At 53.6% G+C, this 19,622-nt stretch overlaps 2 long non-coding RNA genes across 6 annotated transcripts; one reads left to right on the top strand and one right to left on the bottom strand.

The window, feature by feature from the left end:
* Positions 1-598: 598 nt before the first annotated feature.
* Positions 599-14,565, bottom strand: LOC116737934. Its single transcript, XR_004343278.1, has 2 exons — positions 14,460-14,565; positions 599-3,139 (listed from the first exon to the last, which is right to left on the bottom strand). It is a non-coding gene; the product is annotated as an uncharacterized LOC116737934 (long non-coding RNA).
* Positions 14,566-15,089: 524 nt separating this feature from the next.
* LOC115508673 lies at positions 15,090-19,343 on the top strand. 5 transcript variants are annotated; one of them, XR_004343277.1, is made up of 3 exons: positions 15,090-15,151; positions 16,402-16,800; positions 17,228-18,587. It is a non-coding gene; the product is annotated as an uncharacterized LOC115508673 (long non-coding RNA). The 5 variants fall into 5 exon arrangements; XR_004343276.1 differs by lacking the exon at positions 15,090-15,151 and adding an exon at positions 15,697-15,839; XR_003967073.2 differs by lacking the exon at positions 15,090-15,151 and adding an exon at positions 19,311-19,343 and having other exon boundaries at positions 15,701-16,800; positions 17,228-17,584.
* Positions 19,344-19,622: the final 279 nt, after the last annotated feature.

Raw genomic sequence — 19,622 nt, 5'->3', positions numbered from 1 at the left:
TTCAGAGTGACAGTTCCAAATCCATCTGGGATGACAGGGTCATGGATCAGCTTCCTGGGCAGGCTGTGCCCCAGCCTCCATGACGAGAGTCCACACGTAACGATGCGAATGCAAGCACACTGCCACTTTATCCTCAAACACACACAGCAGGTGCAAAATGACACCAGGGTTATTACCAATAACACAATCATAGAAAACAACTTGTTTAGGGCTTTTTTTGTAGGTCTCGTCCTTGGTGCAGAGCCCACTGGGGGCATGCGTCAAATGTCCACGGTTTAATTACCTCAAATAACTCTTCCCTGAGGGGTTATCCTTTTTGTTGGTTTACACCCGTTTTTTTAAGTTTATTTATTTATTTATTTTGAGAGAAGGTGGGGGCAGAAAGACAGGGAGGGGCACAGAGACAGACAGAGAGAGACAGAGAGAGAGAGACGTCCCAAGCAGGCTCTGCACTGCCAGCCCAGAGCACACAGGGCTCCATCCCACGAACCGTGAGACCACGACCTGAGCCAAAACCAAGAGTCAGACGCTTAAACGACTGAGCCACCCAGGTGCCCCTACATCATTTTTGATACACATTTTGCTTTTCGTTTCCAAGTGACATTTTAAGAAGCTTTTATTCAATTTGTAGTATTACAGAACATTGGATGGTTGCGGTCATGAGGCTTATGCTAAGCAGTCCCACTCTCCTTGCCTCCAGGTGACCACTTACAAACTATCAGAGTGAGTACACCCACACGCACGTCCTGGGGCCCGCTCACAGGGCTCTCTGGTCATGCCGCCGGCGTGTGGGCGCAGCGCGGTTTGGAGAACGCGCACCTACACGTGGCACGTGGCCACGATGCACAGCTCAGGGCACAAACTGCTCTCCACTGCTGCCAGCAGGTCCCTGGGCGGTCCTCGGAAGTGGGATGCTGGCTCAGTCAATGCCATGGCGCCCTGTCAGCTGGGGGGTTTCCGTGGACCTGGGGGGGAGGGACCGATGGCCAGAGGTGCTCTCGGTTTGCATTTCTGTTCTAAGGAGTCTGAGCTGTGTCTTCACACATCAAAACCCTTTTGCGTTTCTCTTTCCATGAGCTGTCTGTTCCCACGTCTTGCCTGTTTCTCCTCTCAGCCCCGGGCCTCTGCTCTGCCTTCCATGTGTTATTTACGAGATGTTCACCTTCCCTGTTAGAAGTCGCAGGTCTTGTCCTCTCCACCTGTTTGACTTTTTACTCTGCTTATGTGTATGTTACGGCTCAACTAGTTTGTTTCTCACTTCAGTCTCTGTCCATCTGCTGTTCGTCGGCACAGAGTACGAAGGACGCACGCGTTTTACCCTTCTGTGTGCGGCCCCGCGCCTGCGGCAACTCCTCGGGGGAGCGTGAAGTTGAGTCATTGGGCTCCAGAGAAGAGACGGGTGGCATCTTCGCGGGGTCCCGGGGGGACCAACACACTCACAGGGCCGCCATCCCGTCCAATCACTAGACGGGTCCCATTTCCGCCAGCGCTGGTCTGTTTCAGGAGTCTGTCTCGTGGACAATTTCGGCCAGGTCTGCTCTCAGCCCAGAGCACCCATGGGTGGGGCCCTCTCTATTACAGGCCAGCGGGCCGAGCAGAGCCAGCGACACAGGCCCCCCACCGCCCACAAGTGCCCGTGCTGACGTGAGCGCTGGTGCTGGGGTGCTTGGCAGACAAGGCTCAGGGCACTGATGCTGCCACGCGGTAAGGCCATCACTCCTAGAGGGGCCAAGACACACGACAGAGCCCAAGTCGGGCAGAAGCCACGGTGCATGGAGCCCCCAAATGGCAGGGCTGTTGCCCCCACGCCACCCGGCTAAGTAACTGGGCCTGAAAGTGCCGCCACCACTGCTGGCCCCTTGTGCGCCCTCTGAGGAGGAGACAAGGAGCAGCCCGTCACCGTCTGACCTCTCCATTGGCTGCACGACGCCCGCACGTGCCAAGTGACGGTGGGCCTCATTCTGGGGGGAGTCCTGGCTGATTGATGGCCCCCAGAGAGCACCACCTGCAAGGGTACCAGGTGTTTCTGCACTTCTGCCTAAAGGGCAGGTCGTGACAAAGGCGAAGGCAATGGCCCAGCTTCCCCAGGTCACCCCGAGCCACCTGGACAGGACCACGGACAGCCCCACACAGGCGGGCCCCACAGCCACCAACAGCAGAGGGGACACCCAACATCGCACAGCCTCTCGGGAGACACAGGAGGCTTCGTCCACGTGTGGGTTTTCCACAGCTTCCTCCCAGTGTGGCTGGAGGCGAGCAGCTCCCCACCACCCACCAGGGACCAGTCCCCCTGTTTCCGCCCCCCTCGTTCCCTCCCTATGCGTGGCCCTCATGACCTCTTGTCTCTGCCCCTGATGATGCCAAATTCAGGGTCACTTGGAGGTGAGGATGTCACTGTCCCCTGGCTGATCCCCCTCTTTCTCTGGCCCGGCGTCAGCCTCGGCTCACCCTCCCTTCTCATTCTGCCTCAGGCAGCGAGTCCCCAAAGGACCAGAGCACCTTCCAGAAGCTGCTGCACATCAGCGCCACCGCCCAGCTGGAGCACCCTGAGTACACGGGCCCCCTCCTGCCGGCCTCAGACTGGGCGCCCAGGCTCTTGGCCTGTGATGGGAAGGCCACACCCCTGCAGAAGGAACTGCGGGACACCCTGCAGGGGCTGCTGGGGAGCCCCAGCAGGGGCAGCTTCGCGGTGGCCACACAGTACGTCTGGGTTCTGGGTGAGGCCCTCTCTGCACTACCCTGGTGGTGGGCACAGGGCTCGTTCTGTCCAGGACAAGGGACCAATAAGGGGTGCCACTCCTTCCGTGGCCAAACCCCAACAACGGATGAAGCAAAACAGGGGGTCAGACAACCATGTCCCACAGCTGAAGGCAGGCACTGGGGACACGAGGCGGGCCAGGCGTCCAGGACCTCCCTGCAAAAGTCAAATCATGCCCCTTTCAAAATGCTGTGGCACTGAGGAGATAAGCACGAGTTTCTTATGATGTGTAGGACCCAGACACTCAGGAAGAGCTCTGGAAATGAGGGTTCCCAAGCAGGATGCTCCGGGAGATCCGTGGCTGTCGCATGGTGTCTTCTCTGCATGCCCCAGGTGATAAAACACCGCTGACAGGGTGTGCTGCAACCGGGTTTTCTCCCTCTGGTAATTACAGCAAAACTTCAGCTATAGGAGCAAATTTACGATAACACTTCACACAGACGCAGAAGGGTCACCCCAGAAATAGGGTCCGCGGATGTCTCTTTGTAACAGGCATTAAAACACAACAGAATCTTCAAGGGATGTCCACAACCAGTTACCCTGACGCCTCCACCTTCTTCCAGGACAAGTAACTCCTCACAGGTGAGCTCCACCTCCTGCTTGTCTCTACACAGGCCAGATGTAGCTACAGAAATCTGTGCTGGTCACCAAAGAGCAGCCCAGCAGGGGCAGGCAGGGTGGGCCCTACTTGTCCAGCAACAAGAGGACCACGTGACAAGGTGAAGATAGCAAGGAGATGGAAGAAGGGCCCTTCAGAGAATCCACTCATTTTGCAAAGTGCACATCCTGACCCACCGCCCTGTGCTCCTTCTAACAGCACTCACTCTCTCTATTTCATGGCACTAAAAGCTCCCCCAGCAGATGGTGAAGGAGTTCTGGGAAGGCAGTGACAGTTCCCCAGAAAGGCCTGCACTCAGTGAGCACTAAACCAGTGTTTGCAATGAATGAAACCAAAGAAATACAACCGTGCACAAACACAGAAAAGAACGCACATGTAAGAAAGCCACCTGAAAAGCTCTAATGGTTGTTTCTAGAAGATGGGATATTTTTTCCATTTATTTCTTAAATATATTTTGCTACTTTGTCTCAGCTGTGCGTTTTTCATTTAAGTTCATTTTGGAAAATAAACCCCCAAATTATTAGCAAATACCGTTTCCACCTATCGGCTTGACAAGCATTCAACAGTCTGATCCAGAATCAAAACCTGTACTGCTGTAGGGAACAACTTACAGGTACCTACTAAAATTACAAATGTACGTAAGCCTTCCTGACGATTGCATTTTGGGGAACTAATCCATGGAGACAGTACACACGTGTGAAAGGTTAGTAGACAGCCAATCTCTGCATTTTCTGTTGGAGCAAAATGACAACGTAAAATTCTATAAATAGGCTACTGTTCAATTATGAATCCTATTAATCCAAGGGAAAATGCCACCGAGCCCCAAAGAGGAGTAACAAATGCATAATGAAAGCTCTCCAAAAATACGATGTCAAGAAAAATAATCCACAAGAGGTTACTAGTCCCCTCAGAGAAGTAACAACACCCCCACAGCAGTGAACACATCCACTGACCAGATCTTGGTTTCTAGAAACCACCTCCACTGAGAACAACCAGGCCCCTGGACAAATGTCTGGTTCTGGGCTGGGGCAGGAAAGCTGCAGATGAGCCCAGAACATCTTGTAGCAAATGTAAGCGAGAGCTCATAGAATACTGGGGACTGGTCAAAAGCCACCAGCCATGCAACAATGTGAACACACTTAACATGACCAGACTGGCGGGGCACGTGGATGGCACGGGCGGTTAAGTGTATGCCTTCAGCTCAGATCATGATCTCACGGTTCTTGGGTTTGAGCCCTGTGTCAGGCTCTGAGCTGTCAGCACGGAGTCTGTTTGGGATTCTCTGTCTCATCGCTCTCTGCCCCTCCCCTGCTCATGCTCTCTCTTTCTCTCTCAAAAATAAATAAAGATTTAAAAAAATAGTTAAGGGGCGCCTGGGTGGCTCAGTCAGTTGAGCGTCCGACTTCAGCTCGGGTCATGATCTAATGAACAGTGGGTTCGAGTCCCGTGTCAGGCTCTGTGCTGACAGCTCGGAGCCTGGAGCCTGCTTCAGATTCTGTGTCTCCCTCTCTCTCTGTCCCTCTCCTGCTCTCACGTTGTGTCTCTATCAAAATTAAACAAAGATTTTTTAAAAATTTAACAATAAGTAAATAAATAAATAAACAAATAAAGTTAAAACAGTAAAAGGTAGGTGATGGGTTTTTTACCACAATTAAAACTCAAATGACACCAGGGGCACATGGGCGGCTCAGTCAGTTTAGTATCCGGACTCTTGATTTCAGTTCAGGTCATGATCTCATGGTGTGTGGGCTCAAGCCCCGCATCAGACTCTGCACTGACAATGCGGAGTTCCTTTGGATTCTCTCTCTCTCTCTCTCTCTCCCTCTCTCTCTCTGTCCCTCATGCTCTCTCTCGCTCTCAAATCCACAAACTTTGATAAATAAATAGACACCAGAGCCAGCCTAAAGTGGCTCCCTTTGGCTGAGTTTGGGACAATTTGAACTTAAAAGTAAATAATGATAATAAAAGATTATAGCCTTGTGAGTAAAATAAGAACAGACTTTAAGATGCAGAAACCTGGCAAGTGATGGGTCAGTGTCACCAGAGAGCAAATCAGCGTCAGTTAGCAAGTGTGGATGGGGTCTGAGAACCAGGCAGCAATACTGGACTGATGCTAATTTTCCTGATCACAACAGTCTGACTGACGTTGGAGGGTCCTTGCACCTGGGAAACACACATTGAGGGCAACAGGGTCATGGGGCATCACGTCGGCAATCAATTCTTAAACAATTTAGAAATGTTAACAGCCGGGGAGTTTGGGGGGAAGGTATACAGGGACTCTGTGTGCTAGTTATGCAATTTCATGCACAATTAAAATTATTTCAATATAAAAAAGCAAAAATCAATTGTTTTGTCTTTAATTTTTTTAACATTTATTTATTTTTGAGCGACAAAGAGAGACAGAGCATGAATGGAGGAGGGGCAGAGTGAGAGGGAGACACAGAATCCAAAGCAGGCTCCAGGCTCCGAGCTGTCAGCGCAGAGCCCGACGCGGGGCTCTATCCCACAAATCACGACACCATGACCTGAGCCAAAATCAAGAGTTGGATGCTCAACTGACTGAGCCACCCAGGCACCCTGAAAAAATCAATTGTTTAAAGCAAAAATGATAATGCTGGCTTTACAACACGTACAGGAATAAATCAGGAGCTAGACTGTTGACAGTCTCCCGCAGCAGGACAAGAAAGAACATGGCAGGGCGCCTGGGGGCTTGGTCGGTCAAGCATCTGCTGCTTGATCTCAGCTCAGGTCTCAACCTCAGGGTCATGAGTTCAAGTCCTGTGTTGGGCTTCACGCCAGGCAAGAAGCCCACTTAAAAAAGGGGGGGGGGCATGGCAGTGATTTGTGGCTGTGTGTGCACCCTACAGCCCCTACAGCAGGCCAAACTAGAGTGGTTAGCAATACAACAGAACCCTAAAAATACTCGATCCCAAAAAAGACTAGAAGGGAGGATCAAAGCACAGAAGAGAAACAGGAAATGAACAGTGAAATGGCTATCAATAATTACATTACCTGTGAAGGCAAAATTAAAAGGCACAAGTTGTTAGACTAGATTAAAAAGGCGTAACAACCACACAAGCAGTACGTGGATTATAACAGATGCAGTTTAGATACAAAGCTATAGACACGCTGGGGGACACAGTATGCCCACGTGCAGTCGAAGAAAGCTGGTGTGGTTCAACGGCACAGAACATGAAAAGTTTATAACAGTGCTTTCCAACTGAACATTGTGACTAGCCATTAGGAGACCACCATTTGTTGAGTTTTGGTATAGTATCGATAACAAGCCGGGGCACCTGGGGGGCTCAGTCGGTTACGCGTCTGACTCTTGATTTCAGCTCAGGTCATGATCTCACAGTTCATGAGTTTGAGCCCCACCTGGGGCTCTGTGCTGACAGCTCAGAGCCTGCTTGGAATTCTCTCTCTCCCTCTCTCTGCCCCTCTCCCACTTGCTGTCTCTCAAAAATAAGTAAACATATTTATTAAAAAAAAAAAAAAAAAAAAAAAGGAAAAACCACCACTGGGGCACCTGGCTGGCTCACTCAGTAGAGCATATGACTCTTGATCCTAGGAGCTGGAGTTCGAGCCCAACCCTGGGTGTGGAGCCCTTTAAAAAACTAATAAGCAATGATTTTTAAAAAAAGAATCAAAAAAATTAAAAAAAAAAAAAGAATCCACCATTATCTGAAAAGGCTATTAAAATATTTCTTCCTTTTCCAGCTACATATCCGTGTGAGGCCAGATTTTCTTCATACTTTTCAACCAAAACCACAGATAGCAACAGACTGAATGCAGAAGCAGATATGAGAATCTAGCACCCTTCTATTTACCTAGACAATAAAGAGATTTTCAGAAACGCAAAAAAAAAAAAAAAAAAAAAAAAAAAAAAAAAAAAAAACAAGCTGGTGTGCCTATATTAACATCAGGCAAAGTAGATTTCGAAACAAGAAATAATACCAGAAATTAAAGATGGTTGTTTCACAATGAAAAAGAGTCATTTCCATGACACAATGATCCTAAATGTGTACGTCCTTTAGAAAAAAGATTGAAGCCAAAATGAACGGAACTACAGAAAACAAACCCAGGATGATCGCCCGAGATCTGAGTGCCCAGTCTCACAGTAGCTGCCACAATTAGGTGACAAAGATACTGGGAAGCCGTGGGGCGGTGTCTCAAAGTTAAAACGTGGTTACCATATACTTGGCAATGCCAGCATTTGGTATTTGCCCAAAAGAAACGACAAGATACATCCACGCACTGACTTGCTCGCAAACGTTCTGAGCTCCTCCTAAGAGCCTGAAGCTAGAACGGACCCGAAGGGCCGGCGGCAAACGAACGCATCAACATGCTGTGCTCTCTGCGCACAACAAAGCGCCACTCGACACAATGGATGAGTCTCAGAGCCGTGATGCTGAGTAACGGGGTCCAAGCACACAAGAACGTGTACTGCGTAAACCCACGCGTGAGGTTTGAGAACAGAAAGTAACCCCGCAGAACTCTTCCAGAGTGGACACGATTGGCACGGTACCCGCCCCAGGGATGGCACGAGGGACCTTTCTGAGTGAGGGAAACAGCCTACATCTTGGCAGGGGTTTGGGCTGTATGTATGCACAACTGTCAAAATTTAGCTGACACGCACACTTCGCTCTATATCGGTTGCACAGAGAACTGCAAAAAAAAAACTGTAAACAGCACTGAACTCTAGCTAATGATGTGCACATTGCCATACTCAGATCAAAGCGAATGATGTCTCAAGTGCATCAGGAGGACAAAGTGAGTTGATGGGGGTCCAGACAGAAGCAGAGGAGTAGGTACGGGACAAGACAAGCACAGCAAACGTTCACAGTAGAATCTAGGGGGTGGGCAGACAGGTATTTACTGTAAAATCTTTCAACTTCAGTGTATTCAAAAACGTTCATAATAAAATACTGGGGGGCGGACTGTACACTCTCCCTCCACAGAGGGGGCTGAAGATTCAGTGCTGGGGGAAAGGAGCCTCGTAACAGGGCCGGAAATGGGTCTGACATCAGGGCACACAAGGGCAGGTCGGCTCCAGCCACTGCTCCCCCGCCAAACGTGAACTGGTTAGAGCCATGTATGGTGACGTGTCTACTGGCACTTAGACCTGGGACGTTTCATGACATGTGACACACAGGATGACAGACCTGACACATAGGCATGAAATCAGTGAACTGTGTCCCCACCAGGTCTACAGCGAGGGATTCTGAACCACGCCTGACCGCAGGGAGGCTGTAACAATACCCAGGAGGCATAGCGGATTTGGGGAAAGACACCACGTGCAACTCTAACCGTAGGACGGACCGTAAAGACTCAAAGACAGAAGTCTCCTTCTCAGAGTCACATGGGACAGCAGGTTGAGCAGTCCACCACGCACGAGTGCATGGCGCCACACCCGTCCACACCAGCCGCTCTTTGAGAAGTCCACTGTTCTTCCCGCCTCCCGAGTTACAGGACACCCAGCACCCTAAGCCTCAGACAAAAGCCCCAGTTCCGACTGCCTGCTGCACCTGGCGAAGGGGATGGTTTCCACTGCTCCGATCCAATGCCCACAATCAGGTGCCCCAGTTCTTGGCAGCCTGGCCAGAAACTGCTACTTTTACAGTGCCAAGAGGAAACAGTGTAACATTTCTGGCACTGGCTGGGGCGGGAGGGGGGGATTTCCTTTTTATTTGTCCACTGACAAATCCAAAGCGGAGCTCCCTGCGGAACCATTAAAACCAAGTTGCCGTTCCTGGGCTGAGAGATGGGGAAGGGCAGAGACCTGTACCTGTGCAGACCACGGGGCAGGACGAACACCCTCAGCCTGCCCCCCGCTGCAGACCTCCAGGCACCGAGCCTGTCATGGGCTACACATCCCGAGTGTGTGACGCATCATCCTGCCACTGAGTGGCTCATCCATGTCTGAGGGGTCAGTGGGGACAATCAGAACCCCTGGGCTACATTGAGACCACTCCCCCCAACAGAGTTCGAGCACAGACTCTGGCCACATCACCCTGACGTCTCGAATGGCCTTGACAAAGCACCAGACCAGGTGGCTCAGACAACACAGTTATTCTTTCCCAATCCTGCTCGTCCCAGATCCAGGCGCAGCCGGGCTGGTCCCTCCCGAGGCCTCTCCAGGGGGTGCAGATGGCCGTGTCATCTCCGTATCCTCACGTGGTTGTCCCTCCGTGCATGTCTGTGTCCCAGCTGTCTTTCTATAGGGACACCAGTCACATTGGAGTAGAACCCACATTCGTGACCTTGTTTTACCTCCATCACCTCCTCAAAGACCCGTCTGCACGTACACACCAGCTCTGGGGTGCCGGGGGTCCAGGCTTCCCCATGAGGACTGGGGGGCCCTGGTCCAGCCCATCACAGCTGGGGAACAGGCTGGATGAGGAGAAGACCAATGATGTTTGCACTCAGGGCACAGGAACTCTAGTACAAGATTGTCTCCATGCCTGCACCTGACATCTTCATAACAACAGGGATCTTGCGCACACTCATCAAAGCTTCCTCCAACTTCACTCTCATCTGCCCTCTGAGCCGCATCTCCAGCTCAGTGGCCACAGACCTCATGTGTCCCCTAGCGTCCAGTCCAGCACATGGTCAGTGCCAACAAACAGTTCTTAAAGGTGTACGAAAACCTCCGGGGTCTTCTGCTGCAGCTGGGACCCAAATCCCCCCGCCCCACTGGGCCCAGGCTGTCCCTGCACCTCCCCCGCTGCTGAGGGTCATGAACTGGTGCCCACGTGAGACAGGCTGCTGCCCACCGTGTCTCTCCCGACGCAGTGGCACTGGCCCCCTCCTTCTCCAATGACATGTGAGAGGTGATGGCCCCAACAAGTGCAGTGTCCTTAGCCCTTCTCCTCACTGCACGTGGCAGGTCAAAGGCGCTGGGATGAATAAACTGGAAGATGCTGTGTGTTAAACCTACAGTCTGACTCCCACCACAGAGCCGGGCTGCCGACAGAAATGAAGAAACGTGAGACCAGCGGTCACTGCAGTGACCAAGCGCACTGGGACAAAAGGCACTCGTCCTTGACCTCACGGGCAGAGGGCTGACGGCATTCTCACCTCAGAGCCGCGCCCATCACGGTACCGTTGCTGAAAGAGATGTTTTCCTCCACACGACATTCCTCCTGAATGATGCTCAGAGCAGTAACAGCCAAGCCCTGCAAGGTTCTGGCGCCTTCGGACTCTAAAGCACGGTGGCCAGTGGATCACAGAATCTGACAGAAGGTGGCAGGGATTCCACGTTCCTCATGTTGAAAATTAATAAATACAGGATACTATCTCAGGGCACCTGGGTAGCTCGGTGGGTTGAGGGCTGGACTCTTGACCTTCAGCTCAGGTCCTGATCTCATGGTCGGTCGTGAGTTCAAGCCCCGCGACAGGCTCCGCGCTGGGCGCGGAGCGTGTGTAACACTCTCCGATTCAGAGAGGAATGAGCCTCACAGTTGCTGGTCTCCCTGGACTCACCTACTGGCCGCCTGACCTACAGTCTCTGCCAGGCACATCGTGCACTGCTCTTCCCGCCTCCTTGCTCAGGGCGCCACATGGTCACACAAGAATCACCGTGAAAACCACCCGAGAGGAAAGATGAAACAAGGCATTCACCCCAAGTGCCTTTGGCTAATTCACCTCAGCAGTTCCGGCTGTGACAAGGCGTGACTGGCAGTTTTTTAATGGGAGGGAGGGGAGAACAGAATAAAAAAATCAGAGTGTATTGCTTATATTAAGCACCATTTCTTTAAAGTTTCATTTCAGGTATACAAATATTTGCACACAAACACACACACGCCCGTGGAGAAGGCTCTCTGACGGCTGGAGAGACGAACATATAAAGGCATTGGTCCAGGGGCATGTGGGCAGCTCAGTCAGTTAAGTGTCCAACTCTTGATTTCAGCTCAGGTCACGATCTCACAGTTCACGAGTTTGAGCCCTGCGTCGGGCTCTGTGCTGACAGCTCAGAGCCTGGAGCCTGTTTCAGATTCTCTGTCTCTCTGTCTCTCTCTCTCTCTCTCTCCCAAAAGAGTAAACATAAAAAAAATTTTTTTTAATAAAAAAAAAAGAAACGACAGGGCTGTACCTGGGGCCACTCTGTATGAAACCCACTCTGATCTATTTATTCTCTGGCAGCTCACAGATTCCCATCCCAAGGAAATAAATAGGCCACGTTAGAACAAGCCTGAATAACTGCTTGACTGGGGTCTGAAGACCTGAAAAAGCCTATCAATCCATGTTTTTAAAGGTTAAATCTGGGGGTGCCTGGCTGGCTTGGCCAGTAGAGCATGCAACTCGTGATCTCAGGGTCATGAGTTCAAGCCCCACGATGGGCCTAAGGGTTACCTTAAAAACCTTTAAATAAAAATTAAAAATAAAGGTCAAATCTGCATTTTTTGAGGGAGCTAACTTGAAGATAGAATTTATGTTAAATTTTTTAAACATTTACTTTTTTTCTTTTTTTTTAATTTTTTTTTAATGTTTTACTTATTTTTGAGACAGAGAGACAGACAGAGCATGAGCAGGGGAGGGGCAGAGAGAGAGGGAGTCACAGAATCAGAAGCAGGCTCCAGGCTCTGAGCTGTCAGCACAGAGCCCGATGCGGGGCTCGAACTCACGAACTGTGAGATCATGACCTGAGCCGAAGTCGGATGCTCAACCGACTGAGCCACCCAGGCGCCCCAAACATTTACTTTTAAGAAAGAGACAGAACAAGAGCAGAGGAGGGCAGAGAGAAAAGGAGACACAGAATCCAAAGCAGGCTCCGGGCTTTGAGCTGTCAGCACAGAGCCCGATGCAGGGCTCGAACTCACAAACCGTGTGATCATGATCTGAGCCGAAGCTGGATGCTTAGCCGACAGAGCCACCCAGGCGCCCCTGAAGAGAGAATTTACATGCCCAAATTGTACTTTCATAAAATTATGAAGTCATTACTTCTGCTATTTTAGCTATTGAGTTCTGTGTATCAGGTTTTAATTTAATGTTTATTTACTTTTAAGAGAGAAAGAGAGACAGAGTGCGAGTGGGGGAGGGACAGAGAGGCAGACACAGAATTCAAAGCAGGCTCCAGGCTCGGAGCTGTCAGCACAGAGCCCGATGCGGGGCTTGAACAAACCGTGAGATCAGGACCTGAGCTGAAGTCAGACTCTTAACCGGCTGAGCCACCCAGGTGCCCCACTTTGTGTATCAGTTTTAAAATAGATTAATCTGGTTAGTTTACCCCAACGAGAACAACATAAACACCAAATTTCGTGAGTTGGAAGTGACCTCACACTGAATGGAGGAGCAGAGCAGTTATGCCTGGCAGACAGCAACAGAGAAAGTGTGCTAAGTGGTGGCCTGGATGGGAACTCGTGTCCCAGAGCCGGCTGGGACGGGCACCCCCCCCCACCCCTCCCCACCCCCCGCCCCCGTGGGAAAAAGAGGTAGGGCAGTGGCAGGATACAGAGAAACACTGAAGCCTGACTTGGACAACTATGTAACAAGAGATTATCTTCTCTAACAGAGACAATGAAATTCATCTTTAACCTTCTCTCTAGCCTGAATCTCAACACCGCCCCAACTCCAAAACTCTTTGAGTTTTGCTGGCTTGTCACTTCTATTTCAAAAGCTCAGGAATGCCTCGCTGATTTCCCGTCTCTCTCAACACTGCTGAATATTCTACTGTTTCTATCAAACCTGCTAGAATGAAGGCTCTAGAAAGAATTCAGCCTACCCTATGCTTCCACATCACAGACAGGTTAGCATCCATTCAAAGGGAGTGACTCTCCTTAGCCAGCACCATCTGGCCTGGGTGTGAAATATACCTGGAGGCCAAGACTGGTGCTGTGCTGGGACACAGCTCCTCTGGCAGCCATGCACTGGGGACAGGCCCTGTCCTGGGCGTCGCGGCCCACCTGCTGCCTGCCTGCAGCACAGCAGAATGGAGTGCACTGACTCTTCTGGAGCTTTTCCCCCAGGTGGGCAACCTCCCTCTGCAGTCTGGCGCTTGCAGGCTGAATCACTTTCTTGGGCTGTTTTCCAGACTTAACCATCTCTGTAGGGAACTGCAAAACTAGAAGCGAGAGTGCTCACAACACAGCCCGGAGAGAAAGTGAGGACAAGCTGGGCACGACCCCCTGAAGACCCCTGCTACTGGACCTCAAATACAGCCTTTTTAAAACGGGGCGCCTAGTAAAGCACGGTGCTGCAGAGGGGTCATGGAAGGTCATGGCCGGGGCCAGCTCCCGCTGCGAAGCTTGGAGGACCCACCAAGGTCTGTGTTAAGCTCGCGCACGGAGTGCACACTAGCGAAACTCTGCAGAAGACAAATCCTTTAGCACTAAGACCCATTTTCCAGCTTACCCCGCTGAGCGTACCAACGACTCCAGCCTATAATTAAAGCCACACTTTTAAAACTGCAGGAACTAAGTACGGCGCCTCCTGAACTATGTCCGAGACACAACTGCCAAATGTAGCGTCACTGAAATCGTTCGGCTACACTCGGGCAGAGCAAACCTCGGCCGGCGAGCGGCTGCCCCGTGGGGTGCAGCCTCTGCTCCCACCCGGGTCCGCTGAGCAGCCCTTGTTGGGGCTGGCCGAACCCCCATTGTCCCCAGGGCTGCGGCCCCGGAAAACTTTGGGACCGGCTCCGCGGCAGCCCCCGGTCGCTGACCCGCGGGGATGGCCATGTGCAGAGCCCGGTTTGGGGGCGGGGGGGGGTGCACTGGCCGGAAGGGGAGGAAAGGCGTGGCTCCTTCCTCCCCCGCCGCGCGGGCCGGGCCCAGGACCACCTAACCGCATTGTCCGGGGGCGCGCCGCCCACCCCCGGCCGCGCGCACCGACCCCCGCGGCCCTGTCCCGGGCCCGGCCGCGCGCGCTCCAGCTCCCGCCTGCCCGCCCGCCGGCCGCGCTCCCCCCGACCTCTCCACGCCCGACCTCCAACCAGACCTCCCGAACCCCGCGCCGGCCGGCCGAAGCGCGACCCCGGGGGACCTTCCCGGTCCACCCCCGGAGCCGGCCCTTCCGCCCGGCCCCGGGGTCCAGCTCGCCCCCCGCCCGGCCCCCGGGGGGCGCGCGCCCGCGCACGCTCACCTTTTTGCCCTTCTTGCCCTCCTCGTCCATGTCGCCGCGAGCGGCCCCCGCGGCCCGGCCCGCCCCGGGAGCCCCGCGCCGCCCGTGGCCGCTACATGCTCGCCCGGCCCCGCGGCCGCCGCCGCCGCCGCTCCTGCGCCTCCCGCCCGCGCGGCCGCAGTTTCCGGCCGCGGCCGCCAGGGGACGTCCGCGCCCCGCACCCCGCACCCCGCACTTCCGGGCCGAGGCGCGGCCCCGCCCCGCGCCCCGCCCCGCCCCCACCCCTCGGGGCGGCCGGGGACGCTCCCGGCGCGCCCCGCCCCTTCGCGGCCGCGGGAGCGCGCCTGCCGCGCCCCTCTCCCGCCCCATTGCCCTTAGGGGGGGCTGAGAGCGCGCCTGCCCCGCCCCCAGCCCGGGCCCCGCCCCTCAGGGCCGCAGGAGTGGTTCCAACTTTTAAATTCTGCCGCCATCTTTAGGGCAGCCAATTTCCCGGCCTGCCTCGCGCTCGGGAAAGCCGCGCTCCGGCCCAATGGAAACAGGGGGCGGGGCCGGGGAAAGGGGAGGGGCTAGTCATAAGAGCAGGGCGTGGCTGGGGGAGGGGTCGGGCCTGCGAGAAGGGGCGGGCTACCAGGAGGAGGGCGGGCCGGTAGCAAGGTAAAGGCCAGGTGTGGAGAAGAGGCTGGCCTGGTGGGAGGAGCGGGGCTGTAGGGAAGGTGCGTAGCCGGTAGGAAAGTCGGGACGAGAAGGCAAAGGAGGTGGAGCTAGCAGGACGGGGAGGGCGTGGCCTGTGAGATGAAGGCGGGACAGGCGGGGATAGGAGGGGCTAGCTGGAAGGGACGTGGCTTGCAGGAAGGTGAGAGCGGGGCCTGTAGGGAAGGGACGAGGCAAGAAAGTGGAGAGGGGGGAATGGGAAGGAGGAGGGGCTGGCACGAAGAGAAGGGTGGGGCCTATGAGATGGCGGCGAGGCCGGAGGGGTGGTGTGGGGCTAGCGGGAAGGGTGGGCGTGGCTGGCAGGAAGGCGGGGGCGGGCCATGTGAGTTGAGTGCGAGCCGCCGGGTGGGGCGGGGCTAGCGGGGAGGGAGGGCGTGGCTGGCAGGAAGGGGCGAGGCCGGCCGGACGGTGAGGACAGGAAGGGGAAGGGGGCAGGGCTGGTAGGATACCCAGGACTGGGCCTGCCGGATGGGTGGGCGGGGCCAACGGGAATAGGAAGGAGTGGCTGGCGGGAAGGGAGATTGGGGGCTGGGGGCGGGGCCATCGGAAGGCTTGGGCGGGGCCAGCGGGGCGAAGCCGCTTCCTTTATCTTTCTCAACCTGCGCCTAAATTCCGTCTGCCTCAGCCGTGCCCTTTTCCGCGACTTCCTCTGCTGCAGTGCCTGTGTTGCTCAGACAAGCCCTCAGGAAGGTGGGGATGCAGTAACTAGCAACGCCTGGGTCCTATCAGAACAGTCACCGTAACAGTCAATGACCTTAAGGGTCACCAGGGTAACTGCCGCCTTTTATAGACGAGTCTGGAGAGTCTGGTGGTTTGCCCGCCACGCTGCAAGTGGGAGCCAGCAACAGGAGGACACTATTTTGCCACTAAGCCAAGCTGCTAGCAAGAAAGAGCCTTGCAGCACAGGGGTTCCTGGGTGGCTCTGTCAGTAAAGCGCCCAGCTTAGGCTCAGGTCATGATCTCACAGCTCGTGGGTGGCTCGTGGGTTACAGCTCCGGATCTGGCTGTGTGCTGCCAGCGTAGAGCCTCTTTGGATCCTCTCTGTCCCTCCGAGCTCACGCCCTCTCTCAAAAATTAAAAAAAAAAAAAAGTTTAAAAAACGTTTTCAGAACCTTGCAGCACAGCTAGAATGTAAACTGATACCAAACAAACCATTACTTGTCTCCACTGATGTTTTACAATGTTGCTTGCTGCGCCGGTTGTCAGTGTGTTATCTCTAGCTCCGCGTTCACTCTCATTCCATGCACTGCAGGATGGAGCTGGGCCCTCCGAGCGCTCTTCCCCTGCCAGGTGGGCCGTTGCAGAGATGTGCCGGGGAAGAAACCCCCTGGGAGGCAGTGCGGGAGGAAGGGGCTTTGCTGCCCGGCTCCAGTGAGTTCCCTTGACAGCTGCAGAACGAGAGGCCTCCCCGGAGCCCACCTCCCCGCACCAAGGACGGCTTCTTCTAGCTCCAGGTTCCGCGAGCACCCGACTCCGCGGTGCAGGCTGCCAGCACGCTGCTCCAGCTCCTGCCCTATAGCCGCAAAGGCGCGCCCCTGAACAGCTTTCCTGGCACTCCGGAGGGACTGCCAGACGTCCTGCCAGCGCTTCTCCGCCATTTGGTGAGCTGTAGCTAGGCTATCTCCAAGCAAGTTGGACCTCAGCCCTGGGGGTAAGGAGGTCTCTTCCCCCGGGGGCTTTATCCCAGCCCTCAGAATAGCGGCTCCTTCTTACCTCTACTATTCTCCCATTCTTCAGAGCTCTCTTTACTTTTACTGGCCTATCCCTTGGACCCTATTTGAGACAGATACCAAATAAATAGCTGATCCCTAGCACTCCCAAAGGCATATAGAGCAGAGGTGGGGGAAATGATCTTTCAGTCTTCCATCTGCGTCGTTTGGCACCCACCCCCGCAAACATGAGCAGTGCAGCCCAGGGCTCCCACCCCAGCACGGAGGTCTGGTCTTCTGGGTCTCCCACTAACGTACCTTTTTCTATACTCTCAGTGGGTGGTGCAGCCCATAACACTACTACAGCTTGCAGTAGCCCATGTTTTAGGAAAAACCACTCTCCTCCTGTGTCTCCTTTACTCTTAACAGCTACTGCTCCTGCAGCGATTCTGACACCAGCTGTGTGACACCAGATCCTGACACCCAGCAATTCTGTGACATCGGCTGGGTATCCCACTGTAACTCACTCTGGTACCATCCACCTGGAGACGGCATCACATCCACAGGTGGAGGGCTTCATCCTGCAAGACCCCCTACGCTTCAGACGCCAACCGCGAGTCCAAAGTGGTATCTGTGCTTCTGACCAATTGGCTATGAATATGAATTGGGGTTCCCATGATCCTCCCTCAGGTGCAATTAACTTGTTAGAGCGGCTCACAGAACTCAGAGAAAGAGTTCACAGACTGTTTACCAACTTATTATAAAAGGATATGACAAAAGCTACAGGTAAGCCTCCAGATGAAAGAGATGTCTGGACCAAGGTATAGGGACGGACACACGGGGGTTCCATGTCTCTCCAGGTCACCAATCCACCAGCACCACCATGTGCTCACCAACCCAGGAGCTCTTTGAACCCAGGGAAATAATGAGGACCCACCAAATGAGAACAAGAAAAGGCTATTTGTTCAGAGCTTGCGATAGTGAGGGAGTCACTCCATCACCTGGCCTGGTAGAGGCCCAGAGGCAGCAAGGGAGGGGGAGAGCTTCATGGTGGAAAAGGGGGACTCAGCGGTGCCCTGATGGGGGCTGTGGGCCTGAGGGAGCCAGAGATGAACTCTAGAGAAGTGGGGCATCTCCTGTGTTCGATTTTCTCTGGTTGGTCCTGAGTTGGACCCGGGAACAAAAATTAGGTAAGATGTCAGTTATTGACCGAGTCCTGGCCATCTGGCTTATTTGGACCGTCAGAGGGTATTGTATGGCTTTCTGGGTTGTCACCAGAGCCAGCAGTCCGAATTGCCCCAAGTCTGACTTCGAGCAGCCGGCTTCCTGGGCGGGCTTCTGCAGAGGAGGCATTGGTTTTGGGCGGGCTGCTGCAGGCCGTGGGCCTATTTTCATAAATGGTCTGGCCACTGGCCACTTGTATATTCAGTTTCTCATAATAGGCACTGATGAGCCAGTGCAGTGTTAACAGAAAACATTGCTCCCAAGGTCACAACTCAGCTGTGAAGTGTCCTGACAGCCTCTTCCTTCTTACCGGTAACCTCCATTGCCTGCTCTGTGGCCCCACCTCATGAACAAAAATACCTAAGACCCAGTTACTAAGTGGTCCACACTTCATGACAGCAACCATCTGAAGATGGCCCTCACTTCCCCTCTCCCCTCCTCAGAATTATTCAGTGCAACCCCAAACCTTACAAAATTCCCTCTCCAGTCTCCTCATGAGACACAATGGAGAAATCTCTAGGGTTCTCTCTTTGCAACAGGTTAATAAACCAGACCTGGTCTATTAGGTTTATCCCTAGTGGACTTGACTGTTGGGCATTTTCACCCATCTCAAGTATCTTCTCCTCCACTCAATCTTTGGATGCAGTTTTTCCCTCCTCCAGCCCCAGAATACTTTGTGTGTCCTGGTGCTAGAGTTAATTAGCTAGGGTTAATGTTAGGACATTTCCTCTACTAGACTGTAAGGCCCTTTAGAGACTGTGTGGGATTCCTCTTTGTGTCCGAGTTCTAATGAGACAAATGATGTGCACCTGGCCAGACAAAGATGGACACAGTCTCCCCTGGCTAAGCTCTCGAGTGTTCAAGAAAGCCCTGAACAAGTGAAGATTTATCTTCAACTGACCCTCTCAAAGACAGTTTTCTATGGACTCATGTCTTGGCTAGATTCCAGCTAATTGGTGTGGGTTTTGTTTGTTTGAAGTTTATTTATTTTGACAAAGAGAAAGAGCGTGTGCACACACACACACACGCACACACATGCACACAGGGCACTTGAGCAGGGGAGAAGCAGAGAGAGAGAGGGAGAGCGATAATCCCAAGCAGGCTCTGCACTGACAGTGCAGGGGGGCTCAAACTCACGAACTGTGAGATTGTGACCTGAGCTAAAACCGAGAGTCAGATGCTCAACAGAGAGAGCCACCCAGGTGCCCCCCCTTTTTTTAAGTGAATCTTTTCACTGTTCCAAAGGCTGACATCAGTGTTTTCTTTCTTGTCCCTCTCCCCCATCCAGGATCTCCCTCATGAGACTAAAGAGCACATAACTGGGGCGCCTGGGTGGCGCAGTCGGTTAAGCGTCCGACTTCAGCCAGGTCACGATCTCGCGGTCCGTGAGTTCGAGCCCCGCGTCGGGCTCTGGGCTGATGGCTCAGAGCCTGGAGCCTGTTTCCAATTCTGTGTCTCTCTCTCTCTCTGCTCCTCCCCCGTTCATGCTCTGTCTCTCTCTGTCCCAAAAATAAATAAACGTTGAAAGAGCACATAACTAACGAGAGGTCTCCAAGTTGTCCTTGGACACATGCACCTCATACCATGCTGTGCCCATGAC

This window comes from Lynx canadensis, chromosome A2 (genome assembly GCF_007474595.2).
Source record: "Lynx canadensis isolate LIC74 chromosome A2, mLynCan4.pri.v2, whole genome shotgun sequence".
In the NCBI taxonomy this organism is placed as follows: domain Eukaryota; kingdom Metazoa; phylum Chordata; class Mammalia; order Carnivora; family Felidae; genus Lynx; species Lynx canadensis.
The sequence above is the reverse complement of the archived record's forward strand: the minus strand, read 5'-3'. Positions and strand labels throughout refer to the sequence as shown.